The sequence below is a fragment of the Macaca nemestrina genome, chromosome 1, assembly GCF_043159975.1.
Source record: "Macaca nemestrina isolate mMacNem1 chromosome 1, mMacNem.hap1, whole genome shotgun sequence".
NCBI lineage: Eukaryota > Metazoa > Chordata > Mammalia > Primates > Cercopithecidae > Macaca > Macaca nemestrina.
In genome coordinates, this window is record NC_092125.1 from 194,134,781 (window position 1) to 194,154,940 (window position 20,160).

Genomic DNA, 20,160 nt, shown 5'->3' on the forward strand with positions numbered 1-20,160 from the left:
AGCCAATTAAAAATAAATACTGAGTGGCCGGGAGCAGTGGCTCATGCCTGTAATCCCAGCACTTTGGGAGGCTGAGGCAGGTGGATAGCTTGAGCTCAGGACTTCGAGACCAGCCTGGGCTACGTGAGGAAACCCCGACTCTACTAAAATTACAAAAATTAGCCAGGCGTGGTGGCTCATGCCTGTAGTCCCAGCTACTGGAGAGGCTGAGGTGAGAGGATTGCTTGAACACAGGAGGTCGAGGCTGCAGTGAGCTGTGATGACACTACCAGCCTGGGTGGTAGACTGAGACCCTTTCTCAAAAATAAAATAAAGACTGAGGTATGCCGAGGAAGAAGGATTGCTGTCTCCAGTCTGCAACATCGAAATTCTGCTTGAGTTTCCAGGCTTCCCACTCAAGAACGCAGCATCAACTGTTCCTGAATTTCCAGGCTGCCAACTTACCCTATGGATTTCAGACTTGCCTGTCCCCACATCGCACAAGCCAATTCCTTAAAATAAATCTCTCGGCCGGGTGTGGTGGCTCACGCCTGTAACCCCAGCACTTTGAGAGGCCAAGGCAGGTAGATCACCAGGTCAGGAGTTCAGGACCAGCCTGGCCAATATGGTGAAACCCTGCCTACTAAAAAATACAAAAATTAGCCGGGTGTGGTGGCATGCACCTGTAATCCCAGCTACTCGGGAGGTTGAGGCAGGAGAATATCTTGAACACAGGAGGCGGAGGTTGCAGTGAGCCAAGATGGCACCACTGCACTCCAGCCTGGGCTACAGAGCAAGACTCCATCTCAAAAATAAATAAATATAATAAAAAATAAAATAAATAAAACAAATATCTCTCTCTCTTTAATGCATCCCATTGGTTCTGTTTCTCAAGAGTGCTCTAATACAGGCCAGGGTCACAGAAGGGAGGGAAGGATGGGGCGAGGATGATGAAATGGGGCCAGAGGTGAGGTGGGGTGGGGAGCCACTGGTGGGCCTGGAGCCACTGGGAGGTTTAATTGACTCATAGCTCCACAGGGCTGGGGAAGCCTCAGGAAACTTACAATCATGGTGGAAGAGGAAGCAAACACATCCTTCTTCACATGGAGGCAGCAAGGAGAAGTACAGAGCGAGGTGGCCCCTTATAAAACTATCAGATCTCGTGAGACTCACTCACTATCACAAGAACAGCATGGAGGTAACCGCCCCCATGATTCAATTACCTCCCATTGGGTCCCTCCCACGGGCTATGGAAACTACAGTTCAAGACAAGATTTGAGTGGGGACACAGCCAAACCATATCACACATTTTAGGTAATAGGAGTTACAGGGCCAACCCCTGCTATAGTGACTATAAAAATGGCTTAGGTAACAGTTGTCATGGTGAGAATCACCATGGATGTTTCCCGCTCCAGATCACACACAGGGTGAAAATCTCTGGTCATGTGTAACTTCAGTAAATAGCCAGGTAATGTTGACTGCCCTGATAAATGGTTATTAGAGTAATCAACATTAGCTGCTATAAAAAACAACTCCAAAAATGGCTTAACTTCATAGAAAGTTGTTTCTCATTCATGTCACAACCTGAGGCAGGTTGGTGAGGGTTTTAGTCTACACAGTCATTCAGAGACCCAGACTTCTTCCACCTTAGGATTTTGCCTTCCTATCTATTGTTGAAGTCCTCTCCACTCAGCTGATAAATGGAGGGGAGAAAGCCTCATGCATGGGAGGCTTGTATGAGCCAGGCCTGGAAGAGACACACATCACTTTCGTTGATATTCCATTGGCCAGAACTCAGTTACATTCCATACCTCGACAGCACCAGCTGAGGTCCCCACCAACGGCCAGTGTCAAATACCTAATGATGTGTGTGACAATGTCCCCAGATGATTTTAGCCCTCAGCTGTCAAATTTTCCCAGCTGAGGCCCTGGGCATTGGGGATGGAAGATAATCCACCTATGTCCTAAACAAATCCCCACAATTGTATTAGGACTAATCTCTATAATAAATTCCCTTTTCTGTGTTTCTGCTTGTCTGATTTAATCCTGACTGATACAAATCATGAGCTTTAACAGAACGTAATTGCCATTCTGTATGGTTTAAGTGACACACAAGTTGAGTAACTTTCAACTCTTAATCACATTTGGGCGCCTTTTCATCCCACATTTACTTCACTAGCACTTAGCATCTACTCATAATTTTTGTTGAAATAATAAATCTGTTTTCCTTCTAGAAAGACAAGTTATTTGGTTTGTTTTGAATGAATTATCTATAGCATCAAAGTCATTTCCAGGCTGTTGTGACTTTTCCATAGTATTGATTTTCCTTATTAATATATTCTTAAAAATTCGCCCCCCAGATTCAGATTTTTATTTATTTATTTATTTTTTTTTTTGGTAGAGATAGGGCCTCATTCTCTTACCCAGGCTGGAATGCAGTGGTGCAATCATAGCTCACTGCAGCTTTGACCTCCTGGACTCAAGCAATCCTCCTGTTTCAGCCTTCTGAGTAGCTATGACCACAGGTGCGTGCCACTGTGCTCGGAGAATTTTTCTACTTTTCTTTGTAGAGACGGCGGTCTCCCTGTGTTGCCCAGGCTGGTCTCAAATGTTCTGGCCTCAAGGGATCCTCCTGAAGTTCTGTGATGACAGGGGTGAACTACTATGCCCAGCCAAAATGTTTTTATTTACGATATTTAAAAGAAACACTTACCTGAACACCGTTGTCTCTTCATCCTGGGTGTTCTTTTTACAATTTTCCTGTAAGTTCTGGATCTTTTAAGGAAACAAAACCCCGCACACTTACTATAAGTATTATTTGGAACAAAAGTAATAGCGGTTTTTGCCATTAAAGGTAAAGGCTATTACTTTTGCACCAACTTAATATAATGCACCAACAATAAAACCAAAGTCAAGGCTAAGTTATTTAGAAGCACTAATAAGTGAGCAATTTGAGGATAAAGATAAACTGATGATTTCTCTAAAGCACAGAGTGCCCCATAAAGAATGAGCAATATAGCGTGTGCTGTTTGCCGTGACGTGGGCGAAGTGGCAGATAGTGCAGCTAATGTTTCTGAGAAGTTGCTATTTTAGGAGGCCCATTTATCAATGTTCATGAATGTGTCCTAATGAGTTTATATTATAACTTAGATTTATAAATAATTAACTTTGCTATTTATTGCAGTCACTATTTACCATTTGCCAACTAGCATGTTACTATTAATATTTTATCAACTGTCCCAATCTCCACCGTGCATACCTATTTAGCAACCCTGTTTAGCACAATGCCTGTCCCTGTGGGCAGCAGAGCGCAGGCAGAATTGGATTATTTAGTTAGAGGTCTCTTCCCACCTACAAATTCTCCTTTCAGAATACGAATTATAAAAGTATTTTGTTTGTTCTTTTTAAACAGGAAAAACATTTCCATTACACAGTCAAACCCTGTGTCCTCATCCTTTCCATGTTTATTTTATCCTGGGGGCCTTTTATTTCCCATCCAATGCTCCTCACACCACATCCCACAGGTATCACCTAACCTCATTAACTACCTTGTTTTGGCTTCTCCTTTAGCCTCCATTTTCCCTGAAACTAAATCACAGGGAAAGCAAAACTCCACACACTTACTCTAAGTATTACAATGTACCAACAATAAAACCAACTAGTATGTTACTATTTCAATATTAAATACAAAAACACAATCAACAAAAAATACAATCACAGGTATCACAAGGTGTTGGTTGGTTGGTTGTTTGGTAGAGATAGGGTCTTGCACTGTCACCCAGGCTGGAGTGCAGTGGCACAATCATAGCTCACTGTGGGCTCAAACTGCTGGGCTCAAGCGATTGTCTCGCCTCAGCCTCCCAAGTAGCTAGGACTAATGCCTAGTCACAAGGTGAGTGTATGCCCAGCTAATCTTTGTATTTTTTTGCAGAGACAAGTCTCTACAAAATTGAGCACCCCAAGGCATGGCCAAAATAATTTGGGTGAGGAACATTGTCAAAGAGAAATCACTATCAGCCTACCATGGCTCTATGAAGTTCTCAACAATCCTCTTCTGGGGAAGTTCTGTCTTTCTTTCTTTCTTTTTTTTTTTTTTTTTTTGAGACGGAGTCTCGCTCTGTCGCCCAGGCTGGAGTGCAGTGGCGCTATCTCGGCTCACTGCAAGCTCCGCCTCCCGGGTTTACGCCATTCTCCTGCCTCAGCCTCCCGAGTAGCTGGGACTACAGGCGCCCGCCACCTCGCCCGGCTAATTTTTTTGTATTTTTAGTAGAGACGGGGTTTCATTGTGTTAGCCAGGATGGTCTCGATCTCCTGACCTCGTGATCCGCCCGTCTCGGCCTCCCAAAGTGCTGGGATTACAGGCTTGAGCCACCGCGCCCGGCCGAAGTTCTGTCTTTCTATTTGCATCTAGATCATACAAAAATGATTTCAACTCATTTAGAAATAGATTTTTAAAACAAAAAAAGAAAAAATAAAGTTGGGTACCTACCTCACAACATATTTCAAAATAAATTCTAGATTGATCAAAGATCTTCATATACAAAATAGGCCAGGTATGGTGGCTCACACCTGTAATCCCACCACTTTAGGAGGCCGAGCTGGGCGGATCACCTGAGGTCAGGAGTTAGAGACCAGCCTGGCCAACATGGTGAAACCCCATCTCTACTAAAAATACAAAAATTAGCCAGGCATGGTGGCATGCACCTGTAATCCCAGCTACTCAGGAGGCTGAGGCACGAGAATTGCTTGAACCCGGGAGGCAGAGGTTGCAGTGAGCTGAGATCACCCCACTACACTCCATCCTGGGTGACAGAGTGAGACTCTGAAAAAAAGAAGGAAGGAAGAAGGAAGGAAGGAAGGAAGGAAGGAAGGAAGGAAGGAAGGAAGGAAGGAAGGAAGGAAGGGAGGGAGGGAGGGAGGGAGGGAGGGAAGGAGGGAAGGGGAAGAAACTGACTATACAAAATAAAATTCTAAGAAAGAAAGAAAGAAACAAAGAGAGAGAAAGAGAGATCTGAATATACAAAATAAAATTCTAAAAATACCAGAAGAAAATGTAAACATGGATGATAGATGTAAAATGAGAAGTCTCTGTATACTAAAAAAAAAAAAAAAAAAAAAAAAAAAAAAAAAAAAAAATCCTAAACAAAGCTAAAAAGCACAAACTGAGAAAACATGATAGGCAAAAAATGATCTATAACATATAGAGATATACTAATTAATAAGAAAAAGATAGCCCAGTTGAAAACAGGCCCAAGGGTATACAAAGGCCAGTCACAAATAAATAAGAGAGGTCAAAAATCAAATGAAAAGATATTCAACCGCAGTAATTATCAGGGGATATAAGTTAAATCAAAACAAGATATAATTTTATCAAATTGGCAAACTTTAAAAATAGATGGTACCCAATTTGAGCCAAGGTGTGGGAAATAACCAATTTCATATTCTGTAGTGGGCGTGTTTACTGATAGCAATATTAGGAACCAACCCTACAGAAGAGATTCAGTATATGTGCTTGTTCACTAAAGCAAAGTTTCTGACAGTGAGAAATGAAAGACAATTATAAATATCCATTAATAGGGGAATGATAAAATGAATCAGGAGCAAGCCTGGGGGATGTATGTGTGTTTGCAAGGGAAATAAATGGTCTGGAAAGAAGGAAAGGAAAGACTCCAAACTTAACTAGAGATGCCCTTGAGGAAGGCAGCAGGATTGTGTAGAGTGGGAAGTGAGGACTTTTACTTTTTATTCTATATTCTCTTTTATTGTTTAAATGTACTACAGTGAACATGCATTTTGTAACTAGAAAAGAGGAAAAAGAAAAAGTGAAATTAAAATTTAAAATCTTATCAAAATTTAAATGTGAAAGCATTAGTCAAATTAAAAACATGAAACCGTAGCAAAGCTGTCATAAGACAAGCACTCTCTGACACTACATCTTTTCTGGAGAGCAATCTGATAGGATGGCTTATGTCAATAACCTTAAAGATGTTCCTAATACCTGGTAATATGAGTTAGCTTTGGGGAGAAGAAATGGTGGCTGGAGGACTTACTGGGAGGGGAAGTGGGGCAACGGACAGAAACCTCACTATGTACCCTTTTGTACCTTTTGAATTTCATACCATGAGAACATACTTCATGTTAAAACACTTGATGAAAAATTTATAAACAGTTCCTATCCCCCAATCCAGCAGTTTCTCCTTCTACAATTTATCCTAGGAGTAAATCATAAATCTGAGCTAAGGCTTATCCACGAGGATATTCTCCATGCCATAATTTATAATAGTTGAGAACTGTTAACAATTCAAAATCCAACATGAGCAGATTGATTAAATAAACTATGATGCATATATGAAGTGGAAAACATAGTCATTACGATAATTTTTTTTTTTTTTTTTTTTTTTTTTTTTTTTTGAGACAGAGTCTCGCTCTGTCGCCCAGGCTGGAGTGCAATGGCGCAATCTCGGCTCACTGCAAGCTCCGCCTCCCGGGTTCACGCCATTCTCCTGCCTCAGCCTCCTGAGTAGCTGGGACTACAGGCGCCCGCCACCGCGCCCGGCTAATTTTTTTTGTATTTTTAGTAGAAACGGGGTTTCACCGTGGTCTCGATCTCCTGACCTTGTGATCCGCCCGCCTCGGCCTCCCAAAGTGCTGGGATTACAGGCGTGAGCCACCGCGCCCGGCCATTACGATAATTTTTTAAGAAAAAAATTGTAATTGTTTTAGAAAGATGGCCAAAAAAAAATTGAGAGGAACAAATTGAAAATTATGTGTGTGTGTGTGTGTGTGTGTGTATATATATACATATATATATATATTTAGATAGGCCAGCAGAAGGAGAGATGAATACCTAGATACATAATCTGAAAGGATCCACACCACAAAGTTAACAGCATTTTGTGTCTTAGTAGTCGTGTTGTTAATGTTATTAATATTAGACAAAAACTGAGAAATTGCCCTCATAAGGCAATGTCTGTCAGACGAAAGATTTTAAAAAGTAATACAACTGAACTTAGTAAGAAATGAAAAATTAAAAGTTAAGAAGACTCTCAGGACAAAATGAGTAAAGTAAAAGCTCTAAGATCATTAAACTCAGAGTTTTTCTTTAAGTGGCAAAAATATTCAAGAAGAAACATAATAAATAAACTAGCACAACCAAGAGTTAAATATTCAAAAGACAGAAAATAAAAGTGGACAATTCTAAAGAAAAGCAATTTTAATGATAAAGTTACCAAACTAATATAAAAACTCAAGTATTTTAAAGATAAAATATTAAACATAGGCCGGGCATAGTGGCTCACGCCTGTAATCCCAACACTTTGGGAGGCTGAGGCGGCCCTTGAGGTCAGGAGTTTGAGACCAGCCTGGACAACATGGTGAAACCTCATCCCTACTAAAATAGAAAAATTAGCTGGGCATGGTGGTGTGCACCTGCAATCCCAGCTACTCAGGAGGCTGAGGCAGGAGAACTGCTTGAACCCAGGAGGCGGAGGTTGAAGTGAGCCAAGGTCACGCCACTGCACTCCAGTCTGGGCAACAAAGCGAGACTGTGTCTTAAAATAAAATAAAATAAAATAAAATAAAATAAAATAAAATAAAATAAACATAAATCCCCAACATGATTCTAAAGAGGAGAAATCTCTATAGAAAACCATTCAAGGAACTTAATGAGCAAGAAAGGTATCATAGGTGCGACTGGGAATAGAAAAAAATTCCCTAACTCCAGGGGCCCAGTGCAAAATAAAAATGTGGGGCCCTGGTTAAAGAATTACTAAGAATTTCAAAATGCCACCAGTGGAGCATTAAATCAAGTGGGGCCCTATGTGGCTGCACAGGTTGCATGCACATGAAGGGATCTGTCCGGGGATCTTTCTGGGCTAGAACAACTGTAGAAGTGTGGAAGCCAGGAAAGCTCAGCTCTGGTTGGATGGGAAGGAAAGGGGCCAAGATCTGAAATGCTAGCCCCACCTGGCTGCCCCTGCTGACCAGTTTTCCGTCTTGAAAACGTGCACATGTCCTAACGGCAGTTGGACAGGCCTGATGATGGTAAGTGTGGCAGCTAACATTTACTGAATGTTAGTATGCCAGATATGAACTGCTTTGCATGGATAATGCTTTAAAATCATTACAATAACCCTATCCTTAAAAAAATCCTCAAATCCTACAATAACCCTCATAGCCATATAAAGAAAGTACTATAATTGAACTAGTTTTAAAGACGAAATAGAAGCTCAAAGAGATTAAGCGACCTGCCCGAAGTCACATGGCTGGTGAGTATGGAGCCTGCTCTCTGTGCATGCTGTGTCCATGATCTTAACTGCTATTCTGATCTCCCAGGTCCACAACACATCAACCCCTACTGTACTCATGGCCTTGAGCACCCAAAAGTTCAGGTAAAAAGACTGAATTCCCTGGTTGGGTATAATCTCTTAATGTCCTCTTGGCTTCTAACACATGCACCTAAGGATCCCTGTCTGGCCCCCAGCATCTGCAAGTCAATCAGGCCATCACTCGGTTCCAGTAGCAAATTGGGCATCTCCGGAGATCACAAATGCTGAGATGTGGACGCCCTCACTAGGATGCATCACATTCTGAGCCATGACCTGGCCCTACTCCCACCATCTGGTCATCAGGAATGGATTCCAGTTTCTGGGCTATCCCCATGTTCTGGTCTCTAGAACTTTTCATCCTCAGGAGTACCACAGACTCTCCCAGGAAGATACCCAGCTATCCTCCCTATCTAGCTTCAGAACTGCAAATCTCAGGGTACTGGAAAGAGTCCCCCCATGGTCTGAAGCATGTCTATATGCTCTCCTGGGGCTCTATCTCTGGCCCTTTTGTTCTGTGCTTTGTGAAATGAGAATAATAACAGCAAAAATATATAACAGTGTGTGTGCCAGACAATGTTCCTAGCACTTAAGAGGATACATTATCACATTTAATCTTCACAACGATCTCGTAAGGGAAGTTCTAACCTTAACCCAGTTTTCGAAGTGAGCAAACTTAGAGGGAGGAGTGACTTGCCCAAAGTCACAGTGTGAGTGAAGTGGGTGATGCAGCTGTGATAGGATTAAAGTCCCCGACTTTCCATCTCACTATCTCCTTGTGTGCCCTCCCTGCTCTTGCTGGGATAAAATACCACAAGGAAGAGCCTTCTCCTCTCTGCCTGGCTCCCTCACCCACCTTCCCTTCAAAGGCCTCTAGGGCCACTCAAAGGCCCCTTCAAAGTGAGCCCACAGTCCCCTCTGCTGGCAGCTGCCTCTCACCACACCTCCTATCTCTGACCTAGCATGGCCTTTATTAGTTGAGAGGTGTTTGGCTGTGAGCCATAGAAACTAGCTCGGGCTAACTTAAGGGAAAAAATGGCGAGAGGTTGGAGAGGGAGAGCTGGCATGACATGTTAGAAGGTTCGTGGGGGTATCTCAGGGGCTCCCAGAGAGGGTTGAATGGCCAAGAAATTGTCACAGAATGACAGGCCTAGAGCATCCCACAACAAGAGATCATAGAGCTTTCTTCCTAGAACACTGCCCAGAGCATGTGATTCCACTGTGATGATAATGAGATTTCTTTGCTTCTCCATTCAAAATTCCACACTCCCAGGAGACAACATCTGATTGGCCCAGCTTGAGCCAGGCGTTTTCGGCAAGTACAGACGGAGGCTGCAGGTGTGTGTGTGTGTGTGGGTGTGTGTGTGTGGGTGTGTGTGTGTGCGTAGGTGGCCAAAGAATGGGGCAAGCACTGATCTGAGTGGCCGAGCATCCCAGGGCCAGGATGAAGGAGGGGGTTCTGTGCCAGGGACTGGCGATGGCAGACAGCAGGAGGTCAGTAAGGAAGTCAGCACCTGGATCAAAAGTGCCGATTCTTGGCCGGGTGTGGTGGCTCACGCCTGTAATCCCAGCATTTTGAGAGGCCGAGGCGGATCACGAGGTCAGGAGATCCAGACCATTCTGGCTAACACGGTGAAACCTCGTCTCTACTAAACAAAATACAAAAAAAAAAAAAAAAAAAAATTTGCCGGGCGTGATGGTGGGCACCTGTAGTCCCAGCTACTCGGGAGGCTGAGGCAGGCGCCACTGCACTTCAGCCTGGGGGACAGAGCGAGACTCCGTCTCAAAAAAAAAAAAAAAAAAAAAGAAAGAGTGCCTATTCTTGTCGCTCTCCCACCCCTCCCCACTGTTAGTCCAAACCGCACCATTTTGCAAGCCCCCCTACCGGGCCATTTCGCAGACCTTGGTCGAAGTGAAACATTCCATGGGGTACGGGCTATGAGAAACAGCCTGCCTCTTATCATATTCTGCTGGAAGAAAGTGCAAGGAACACCACATTCCGCCAGAACATGAGCCAAAACCGCCTCAGCGTGGGAACACGTAATCAACATCTTCCCGGGCTGCAAGTCATACTGTCCAGACCCCTCCCGCCCATGCTTATAATTACCCCAGCCTGTAAGCAGCGGTGGGCTCTGGCATTAAGCCGATCCCCGACTGCCACAGGTTTTTGCAATATACCCGTGTTGCTGTAAAGCCGCCCTCTCTATGTGTGTGTTTTTCTTTAACCCTCGCCTTCCCTTTAAAAAACCTAACACTCACCCTAATCCAGAGCCCACAATTTCAATCACTTTTAGTTTACTGAAATTCCTCCAAATTAGTAAAATTTCAATTTCACCTTTGACCAAAAGCTCCCTCCCAGCCCCTATTCCACGAAGGGCAGACTTAACGCTCTGGTGGCTATGGGCAGGGAGGGAGACTTTCCACACCTACCCCCTTCCTTGTGATTGCTTTGGGTTTTAGGAGGAGGAAGAAAGGAAGAAAAGGATTTATCATGTGACTGCCCATGGTGAGCTGGGGCAGGTCATTTTCTGTGGGCCATAATGTATATTCCCCTGCGTGAATAACCACACATCAGCTGCTTTCATACCCAAGAGCAGGGGTGATGTTTTTAAATACTTAATAGCCAGAATGGCACAGGCACCAACCCAGGAGAACAGTCACCTGCCAATCCCTGAGCAGGGTCCTGAAAGCTCCCTGCTGTGCCAGGTCAGAGGTAGGGGACAGCAGGGACTCCATTAGGTATTTCAAAAGTCCTGGGTGCTCTAGGGGTGGAGGCAGAGTGGCTGGGGTGGCAGGAGGCACTTGGGGAAGTGGCTATTTGCAAGCTGTTATGGAAACATTTCAATATTTTAACAATTGGTATGGCGGTTGAATTTTAGCCTTGCCGTCACGAATCCAATTCACTGTCTATACACTCAAGAGCTGGCAGTGAGGTTTCTACAGGCCCTGCTGGTGAGATACTCAGTCCTAAGCCATTCTTTTAGGTATCGATGGTCCCTTGAAACATAACTACATTTTTCTGTAGATCTCTAGCGGGCAGTATGCTATGTTCCTCTGCAGGAGTTGTAATAAATATTCAGCTCCCAATTTCGTCTGGCCTCTTCACCTCCAGTTTCAGGGTCTATAGCTGTGCTGTCCAATCTAATAACCACAACCTACATGGATTATTTAAATTAAAATTAATTTAAAAATTAAACCTAGGCCGGACACTGTGGCTCACACCTGTAATCCCAGCACTTTGGGAGGCCGAGATGGGCAGATCATGAGGTCAGGAGATCAAGACCATCCTGACTAACATGGTAAAACCCTGTCTCTACTGAAATACAAAAAATTTAGCCAGGCATGGTGGCACACACCTGTAGTCCCAGCTACTCGGGAAGTTGAGGCAGGGGAATTGCTTGAACCCAGGAGGTGGAGGTTGCAGTAGCCGAGATTGTGCCACTGCAATCCAGCCTGGGCGACACTGCACTCCAACCTGGGCGTCTCAAAATAAAATAAAATAAACTTAGTTTCTCATTTGCATTAGTTACATTTCAAATGCTCGATAGCCCCATGTGACTAGTAACTACCATACTGGATAGGTTGGGTACCGAATACTTCCATCATTGCAAAAAGTTCCACCGGTCAGCACCGGGTTATAGGATCTACCTTCCATAACTTTCAGGAACTGACCACTTAAGGGCACAGTCCTTACCCTCTCCAACTGGCATTGCCACCACATCTTCTCTCCTCAATGCTTCTTCCCACCCCATCCCACTCTTGCCATTGCAGTACGGAGGCAGACTGATGCATCATATGGGTCAGCTGAGATACAACCTGGAAAAAAAGAGACTTCCCTTCCTGATAATACTCCAAAACTTCATGAGCTAATTCTTAGGAGTCCTCCTCCCAGAGATTTGGGGAAGGGAACTATTTGAATACACCCACAAGAAATGAGAGGAGACTACAGTCTGTCTCCCTTTACAATCATTATACCCCTGTCTCAGCCCTCTATAGAAATCTAGGGGTGGTGTAGAGAGATTGTTGGGCTGGTTCTGAAGTTGGGCATCTCTCCACAAACACTGCAAGAAGGTGACTGAAACTACAGTCTTCAGCAATCTGAATTTACAGTACCAGTCACTTGTCTGTTTGCTCTCAATGCCATTCTCATCCTATTATGCTTCCCTCTGTATAGCAAGGGGCTAGAAGCCTGCAAACTACATTTCTCAGATTCTTTATCAACTGACTTCCCATTAGGTTCTGCCAGTGAGTGACTCATGGGAGTTTGGAAAGAAGAAGGGAGAAGCCTGTTCTTCTTTCTCCAACAGTGGAAGGAGCAGCAGCAAAAACAATGGGGTGGAGGCAGACTTCTAGCCCTCTTCCAGTGGCAGTGGTGGCAGGCACCCCAGCTGCCTTGGCAGCATGGCTCTTATGACCCCTAGCTCTGACAATGACAGACACAGCATCAGGTGACTTCAGACTTCAGCACTGCAGCATCAGTGAGAGTGTGAGCTCCTGGCTTCCTGCAGGGCAGTAGAAATCTCCTGCAATTAGAAATCTAGGCAACCTCACTATCTGCATTTTGCTCCTCCAGCCCTTGTAACACTTTTAGTGGCTTCCTGCAACTAGAAATCTCTGGGCAACCATGCCATCTGCATTTTGCTCCTCCAGCCCTTCTAACACTTTTGTATCGAATCTCTTATTTTAAATTCCCTCTCCAATCTAACGGAATAGTTTTTGTTTTCCCTGGAATGTAAGAAGTGACGTGTGCCACTTCTAGAGCAAAGCCTTCAGAAGCAGATGTGCCTCCTCCCCTCTCTCTCTTTCCCTTTTCACTGACTGGAGGCCCTAAGGGATGGTAGCATCACAAGGTAGAAGGAGCCTAGGTCCCCCAAATCCCCACAAAGAAGAGAACCCATCAACCTGACACTGACCCCAGACTGTATATAAACAAAAAAATAAAATTCTATCACATTTGAGTCATTGTATGTTTGGATCTATTTGTTACAGCAGCTTAGTCTTTGTCCCAACTAATATAGCACAGTAACAACCATGATTTATATATTCATCTGTGTATCATTCTTACTCGTGCCATGGAACTCCGCTAAGCACTTTATCCTCATGAGTCCTCACACAACAAGTAGTTCCCATTATTATTCCCCTTTGCAGACTAGGTAACTGAAATGCAGACAGAACTTGTCCAAGATCTGTCTGACTTGAAAGCCTATGCACTTGGAGATATATATATAGTTTTCTGCTTGCTGCCTCTCTCTACCCTAATCTAGCCTGCTCTGTGCCCCAGAGGCCTGCATATGAACTGCACTACTACACTAAATAGGCTTCTTTGCCCTCTGCCTTCCTGTTGGTTTTGGCCAATGGGAGACATAGTAGGAGAACAGCACAAGGGAATTGAAGGAGGTCAAGGTATTTTTTCCATCCACCCTCAATCTCTGTATAGCAGGCCATGTGTTGGCAACGGCTGTGTTACTTTACCGAAGGCCACGGCTCTCACTAAAAAGCTATCTCTTATAATAACAGCTCTGCCCCCTCCCATTGCCCATTAAGGCTTGGGGGTGGTACTGGATCTCCACTGTTGCTAGCTTCATGGTGCTTGGCAAGACCTCACTGATTTCTCTCAACCATACTGTACCATACTTATGTAAATAGTTCCCTCATTGACCTATCTTTAATTATCCCTTTGAGTGCCACTTGTTTGATAGTACAGCTTGTATGTGTTCTTATAAACTCTAGGCACCTCTATTGTTTTTCTTCACCAAGCATCCATTCACCCCTTTCTTGGAAGGAACACCTTCCTTCCCTAGTGTGGTTGTGGGGGCATACGCTTTGGGAGGACTTGACTTGACTTTCCAGTTCTGGGTGTAGGAAAATGACTTAAGCCTGACCAATCTGAGTACTGCATATCCCTGTCTTCAGCGATTGACCCTGAAATTAGCATGGACTCCAAATCAGGCCAGTGAGAACCAGCCCAGGACTTTGGCTGCAGGGGGGAAAGAGAAGCTCTCTTCTTTTCTGTAGGACTCTAACCTGAGAGTATGTTGGCCTGGAGATGCCCGCAGATATCTTGTCTTTATGTGGATCTCAAGAATTAAGCCAACACTCAAGAGAGCAGAGCTGAGCCCTGGAAAGAGGTCAGATATTAATTATGTTGTTTAAGCCCTAGAATCCAGCCAGCTTTAAAGTCCAATCTATTTCTGTTTTTTTTTTTCTTTTTTCTTTTTTTTTTTTTTGAGACGGAGTCTCGCTCTGTTGCCCAGGCTGGAGTGCAGAGGCCGGATCTCAGCTCACTGCAAGCTCCGCCTCCCGGGTTTACGCCATTCTCCTGCCTCAGCCTCCCGAGTAGCTGGGACTACAAGCGCCCACCACCTCGCCCGGCTAGATTTTTGTATTTCTTTTGTAGAGACGGGGTTTCACCGTGTTAGCCAGGATGGTCTCGATCTCCTGACCTTGTGATCCGCCCGTCTCGGCCTCCGAAAGTGCTGGGATTACAGGCTTGAGCCACCGTGCCCGGCCCTTTTTTTTTTTTTCTTTACTTAAGCCATTACATTCTCTTTTTGCCTAACCTATCATAGGGTGGATTTTCTGTACCTTGCAACAAGTCATAACTGACAAAGAAATATATCAAATTAATGTGTGTTCCTTGCAATCAAACATAAATCACCTCTAGATAATCTAAGTTTAAAACATAAATCTGGGGAAGAGATGTGGGGTGGCTTACTGACTCGAAGGAAAAGCAGAAAAAGCAGATCTTGGAAAGGAAATGTAGCAGAGTTGCCCCTGGGGATTCAGATAGCAGGAATGAATAGACAGGGTCATCAGGGCACTGCTCTGGAATAAAGCAGTGCTAGCCATCTACATCCTTGAGTCACTTTACTCAAGATTCAGATTTGCTTGGGAGGAAGGGAGAGAGAGAGAGAGAGAGAGAGAGAGAGAGAGAGAGAAAGCAAGACACCTGGGCTGATAGTTTCCACCACAACTGTACATAATAGGGCACTATTACTGTACACTGTAATTCCTCAAAGTAAAATCTGTGCTAAGTACTTTGCATATATTAACTCATTTAAATCCTCAGAGTAGCCCTATAAAATAAATACTATTTTTGTTTGTTTGTTTTTGAGATGGAGTCTCACTCTGTCACGCAGTCTGGAGTGCAGTGGTGCCATCTCAGCTCACTGCAACCTCCGGCTCCCAGGTTCAAGTGGGTTCTCCTGCCTCAGCTTCCCAAGTAGCTGGGATTACAGGTGTGCGCCACCAGGCCCTGCTAATTTATTTATTTTGTTATTTTTGTTTGTTTGTTTGTTTGTTTGAGATGAAGCCTGGCTAAAGTTTTTGTATTTTTAGTAGAGACAGGGTTTCACCATACTGGCCAGGCTGGTCTTGAACTCCTGACCTCAAGTGATCCTCCCGCCTTGGCCTCCCAAAGTGCTAGTATTACAGGTGCGAACCACTGCTCCCGGCCCGGTATGTTTTTAGTAGAGACAAGGTTTCACCATGTTGGCCAGGCTGGTCTCAAACTCCTGACCTCAGGTGATCCACCTGCCTTGGCTTCCCAAAGTGCTGGGATTACAGGTGTGAGCCACCGCTCCTGGCCAATACTATTGTTATTATCCCTATTTTACAGATAAAGAGACAGACACACAGAGAGGTAATGCAATGTGCCTGCAGTCACACAGCTAGTAAGTGACAACTGTGGGATGCAAACCCAGGCACCTGGCTGTAAGTCTGTGCACTTAACCCATTATACATATGGCTTCTCCAATAGAAGAGGGAACAGATTCAGGACAGGCAAAACCACAAGGTCCCCTGGAGTTATCATGCAAGGAGTTATAGGGAACTTCCACTCTTTGTGTAGTTGTCGTCTTCTTTCTTCTTTCTTCCTTCTTCCTTCTTCTTTTCTTTCTCTTTTCTTCTTCTTTTCCTTCTCCTTCTCCTTCCAGATAATAGAGAGATTTCTTATTTTGGAAATTAAAAAAAAAAATTCCTGCTTAGCCAATAGTGTAAAAGGAAGGAACCCAACTCTGGTGATCTCACTCTCTCCCAGCCACAAAGAAGACAGTGAACTATCTAAGACCTAGGAGAATTCCAGCTGTCATGAAGCTGCACTAGCCAAGGCAGAGAAAACCCAGGGAATCACTAAGGCACTATCCATCATAAAGGCACTGTTCAGGACCAAGGAGGAGAGGAATGCTAGCACTTAAATGAAACAAATTGAAGTGGCCACTGTCTGCAGACCTCTGTCCTCACCCAAACCCTGCTGGGCTCACTTCCCTCCGTGCCCCTTTGTGGGGCCTCCTGCACAGCCACCCTGTCCTTCGGTGCAGCTTGATCTTGCCTCCTCATTCTGCAGAGCCTGCTCCTTCACCAACGTGGAACAGGTGTTTGCCAAGACTCCAAGCCTGGGAACAGTAAGGCCATGACAAAGCCCCAAAACTTAAACCACATTCTTCTGGCTCATAATAGTGGAAATCCCAACTCAATTCTGGATGCTACCACTTCTCAGGAACACAAGTCAGCCAGTGGTTAGGAGTGTGGGCTCTGAAGTCAGACCTAGGTTGGAATCCTAGCTCTTTGACTAATGAGCTGTGTTACAATGGACAAGTTGTCTAACCTTTCTGAGGCTCCATCCTCTGCCATGAAATAAAGTAATGAAACAAGGGCTGAAATTCAGTCCCTACGCACTGGTACAGCTAAACTGGTTGTTAAAACATTAAAGTACTTCCAAATTGATTGGTAAACAGCCATAGCCTTTGACTCCTTGCTATGCTCGCTTCTCCCTGCCTGCCTTACTGATCCAATAACCTAAGTGTTAGCTCTTGGCAGAACAGAGAGCTACTAAGACCTTGATCTAGCACTAAGGCCAGTATCCGTTCTGATTGATAACGCTCATGCCTGAATGGAGTGTTAGATATTTTTAATATCATCCCTGGAAGTGGTCATCTTCTGGATTAAGCAAGATGATGCAGATAAAGGACTTGGCAGAGAGTCTGGTACACAGTGAAGCAACTCAGTCAATGTCAGCTGTTATTGCTTTAAACATCAAACTGAAGGGGACAGAGGCAGAGTCCAATATCAGGGCTTCAAAGTTGAGTATGATGAACAGGTGAAGCTGGGTTATGACTGGCAGTTTCAGGAACAGTCACATGGTCTCAGGATGATTCATGGGTGAGGCAGCGTGGGTAGTCATGCCTGGTGGATAGGATGGCCAGGAGAAACCATACTCTGGCCCCCTCGCAGTTCAGGAGAGCTGCTCTTTTCTTTTCTTTTCCTTTCCTTTTCTTTTCTTTTTTCTTTTTCTTTTCTTTTCTTTCTTTTCTTTCTTTTTTTTTTTTTTTTTTTATGTATCACTCTGTCACCCAGGCTGGAATGCAGTGGTGTGATCTCAGCTCACCGCAACCTCTGCTTCCTGGGTTCAAGCGATTCTCCCGCCTCAGCCTCCTGAGTAGCTGGGATTACAGGCATGGGCCATGATACCCAACTAATTCTTTTTGTATTTTTAGTGGAGGCAGGGTTTTGCCATGTTGGCCAGGTTGGTCTTGAACTCCTGACCTCAAGTGATCCACCCGCCTCATCCTCCCAAAGTGCTGGGATTACAGGCTTGAGCCACCACGCCCAGCCCAGGAGGCCTTCTTGTTTTCACTACTTCCAGTTTACTGTACTGCTGGGATCCCATGTCTTGTTCACCTGAGACAGAGGGGTTGCTCCCAGGAGGCTGGATTTTGCCTTTGTAATACCTTGGGGAATCAGAAACAAATATTCCAATCTAAGCTCCTTATCCTTAAGGACTTGAAGGACCATAAGGAGAGGCAGTATTGTGTACTGATTAGGAGTGTGGGCTCTGAGGCTAGACTGCTGGGGTTCAAATCCCAGCGCTGGAGCTCTCTTTACTAGCAATGTGAACTTGGGTCACTTAACTGCTCTGTGCCTCGATTTCCTCATGTGTTAAGTGGGAGTAATAACAGAGCCTGCCTCACAGAGCTCTTATGGGGAATAAATTGGGTAATACATATAATATGCTAGAACAGCACCTGGCACAAAGTAAGCTCTCAATACACATTAGCTATTGTTAAAGGGCTCAGGACTCTAAGTGGAGCAGTCAGATTCATGTCCACATACTTCTGTCCAAGGGACAGTCTTTCTTCACCCCCCTAGTTGAAAATTTCCCCCTGCTCCTGTGGACCTCCTGTGCCAGCTCCCACATTTCACAAACTGGGAGGCCCAGAATGAGAAGGGTTTTGCCCATGGTCATAAATGGAATCATCGGCAAAAATGAGACTCAATGTTAGCAGTGTGAACTTGGGTCAGTCAGTGTTAGGGTTTCAGATACCACTCCTAGTAACCCGTGCTGCCTCTCCCCACTTCTTCACACCTTGGATTATGGTTAACTGTGAGCAAGGGGGTTCTTGCTCATCTCTGGGTCCCCAAGACCCAGAGCTGAGAAGGTATCAGGGAAGTGAAAGATTTAGAACTTCAAACACCTGTCTTTCAGAAGTCACCAACCCATAGTGCCAAGGATGCCCCTCCTCCTTCAGCTGCAGGTTCTTTGGAGCCCTCAGCCCCCTGCTAAGGCCTCAGAGAGAAGGCATAGCCCGCAGCCGCGAGAATGGTAGAGCAAAACCGTTTCAAGGGGCAACGAGACAGTTCCTAAAGAAAAGGGACGTCCACGGGTTCCTCCCCCAGCGAGCCTGGCCCAGGCGTTTCTGGGACCAGCTCCAGAAGCCTCGCCCCCGCTCGCGGCAGGTCTGACCCCATCCCCCATCGTCCCGCCCCGCCCACCTCTACCTTCGCCGCGCGGACAGAAGCCCCGCCTCTCACCGCTGCTCTTCAGCGTCCGCGCTCCCATTAGGCCAATCCCCAGCCGCCTGCCCCGACTTTTGACAGATCCTTAGAAGTCCCTTCCCCGCACGTGGCCCAGCCCGGGGATATCTGCTCCCCTTTTGCCCCCAGTTTGGCTTAAAAGGGTTCCTTCCAACCGCCTTGTGTCAGGAGCTCTCAGACGCCAGTGCAGCCCAGGCGGCCGGGCCGGGCTTTGGGGAGACCCCCGAGTGCGGGGAGGAGGTGTTGCCGGGGCCCTGAAAGCTTCCAGACCCGCTCAGTGTAAACCGCCTCGGGTTTGTGTCAACATCCGAGGCCGGAGACTGGCGGCGGCTGGGGACCGGCTCTGTCTACGGGACGGGAAGACGGGAGGGTGGGGAATGGAGGATCCATGGGTAGGCATAGGGGTCCTTCTGGGGGAGAACGCGAGAGGCCTCTTTGGGGTCCGTGAGAAAGGAGGAGGGCCCGTCTGGGGAGGGACCGGAATGAAGGGCTGGAGGGGTGGCTGGAGGGAACCCACGACTAGCGCGGGGCTAGGTAGAGTCTGGGGACTTCGCCACCCATACCAAGCTCTTCGCGCGCACCCAGCACCCTCTTCTCTGCCCCACGGCGTGAAGGGAGTGGGTGCGTGGGGAGGGGGGACGCAGTGGCGTGGACTGCTGACCACCCGCCTCCTCCCTCTCCCACCCAGCTCCTCCGCAGCTCCTCATTGCCCCCCTCCAATTTCGGCTGGGATATGGAGGGGGGGGTCTCATCTGTGATTCATCCCCTCTTCCGCCCCCACCCATACTGGGGCCCAGGAAAGGAAGCTTAGAGATTCGGCTGTGGTTCTCCCGTTTCCATAGCAACGGTGAGGTTGTTTTTGAGAATCCACTTCCATCGTCGACCCTTTTCACCCCAGACCTGTAAGCCGGGGGCTGAGCCTCAGGGCAGGGGTGCAGATGGGGGTGCAGCCCTCCTGCTTCCCGGCGACTCCGGGAAGGTCAGCGCGGGCAGGCGGGGCGCGCTCCTGCGGCCGGGCCTCGCTGGCCACCCGGTCCCCACCTGA

The 20,160-nt window shown here is 45.9% G+C and overlaps 1 long non-coding RNA gene across 2 annotated transcripts; it reads right to left on the reverse strand.

Annotated features, from left to right (window-relative positions):
• Positions 1 to 2,591: 2,591 nt before the first annotated feature.
• On the reverse strand, positions 2,592 to 20,147 carry LOC139362984 (uncharacterized). Of its 2 annotated transcripts, none has more exons than XR_011622767.1 (3): positions 20,016 to 20,147; positions 14,328 to 14,421; positions 2,592 to 2,754 (listed from the first exon to the last, which is right to left on the reverse strand). It is a non-coding gene; the product is annotated as an uncharacterized lncRNA (long non-coding RNA). The 2 variants fall into 2 exon arrangements; XR_011622766.1 differs by lacking the exon at positions 20,016 to 20,147 and adding an exon at positions 18,776 to 18,956.
• Between the last annotated feature and the right edge of the window lie 13 nt (positions 20,148 to 20,160).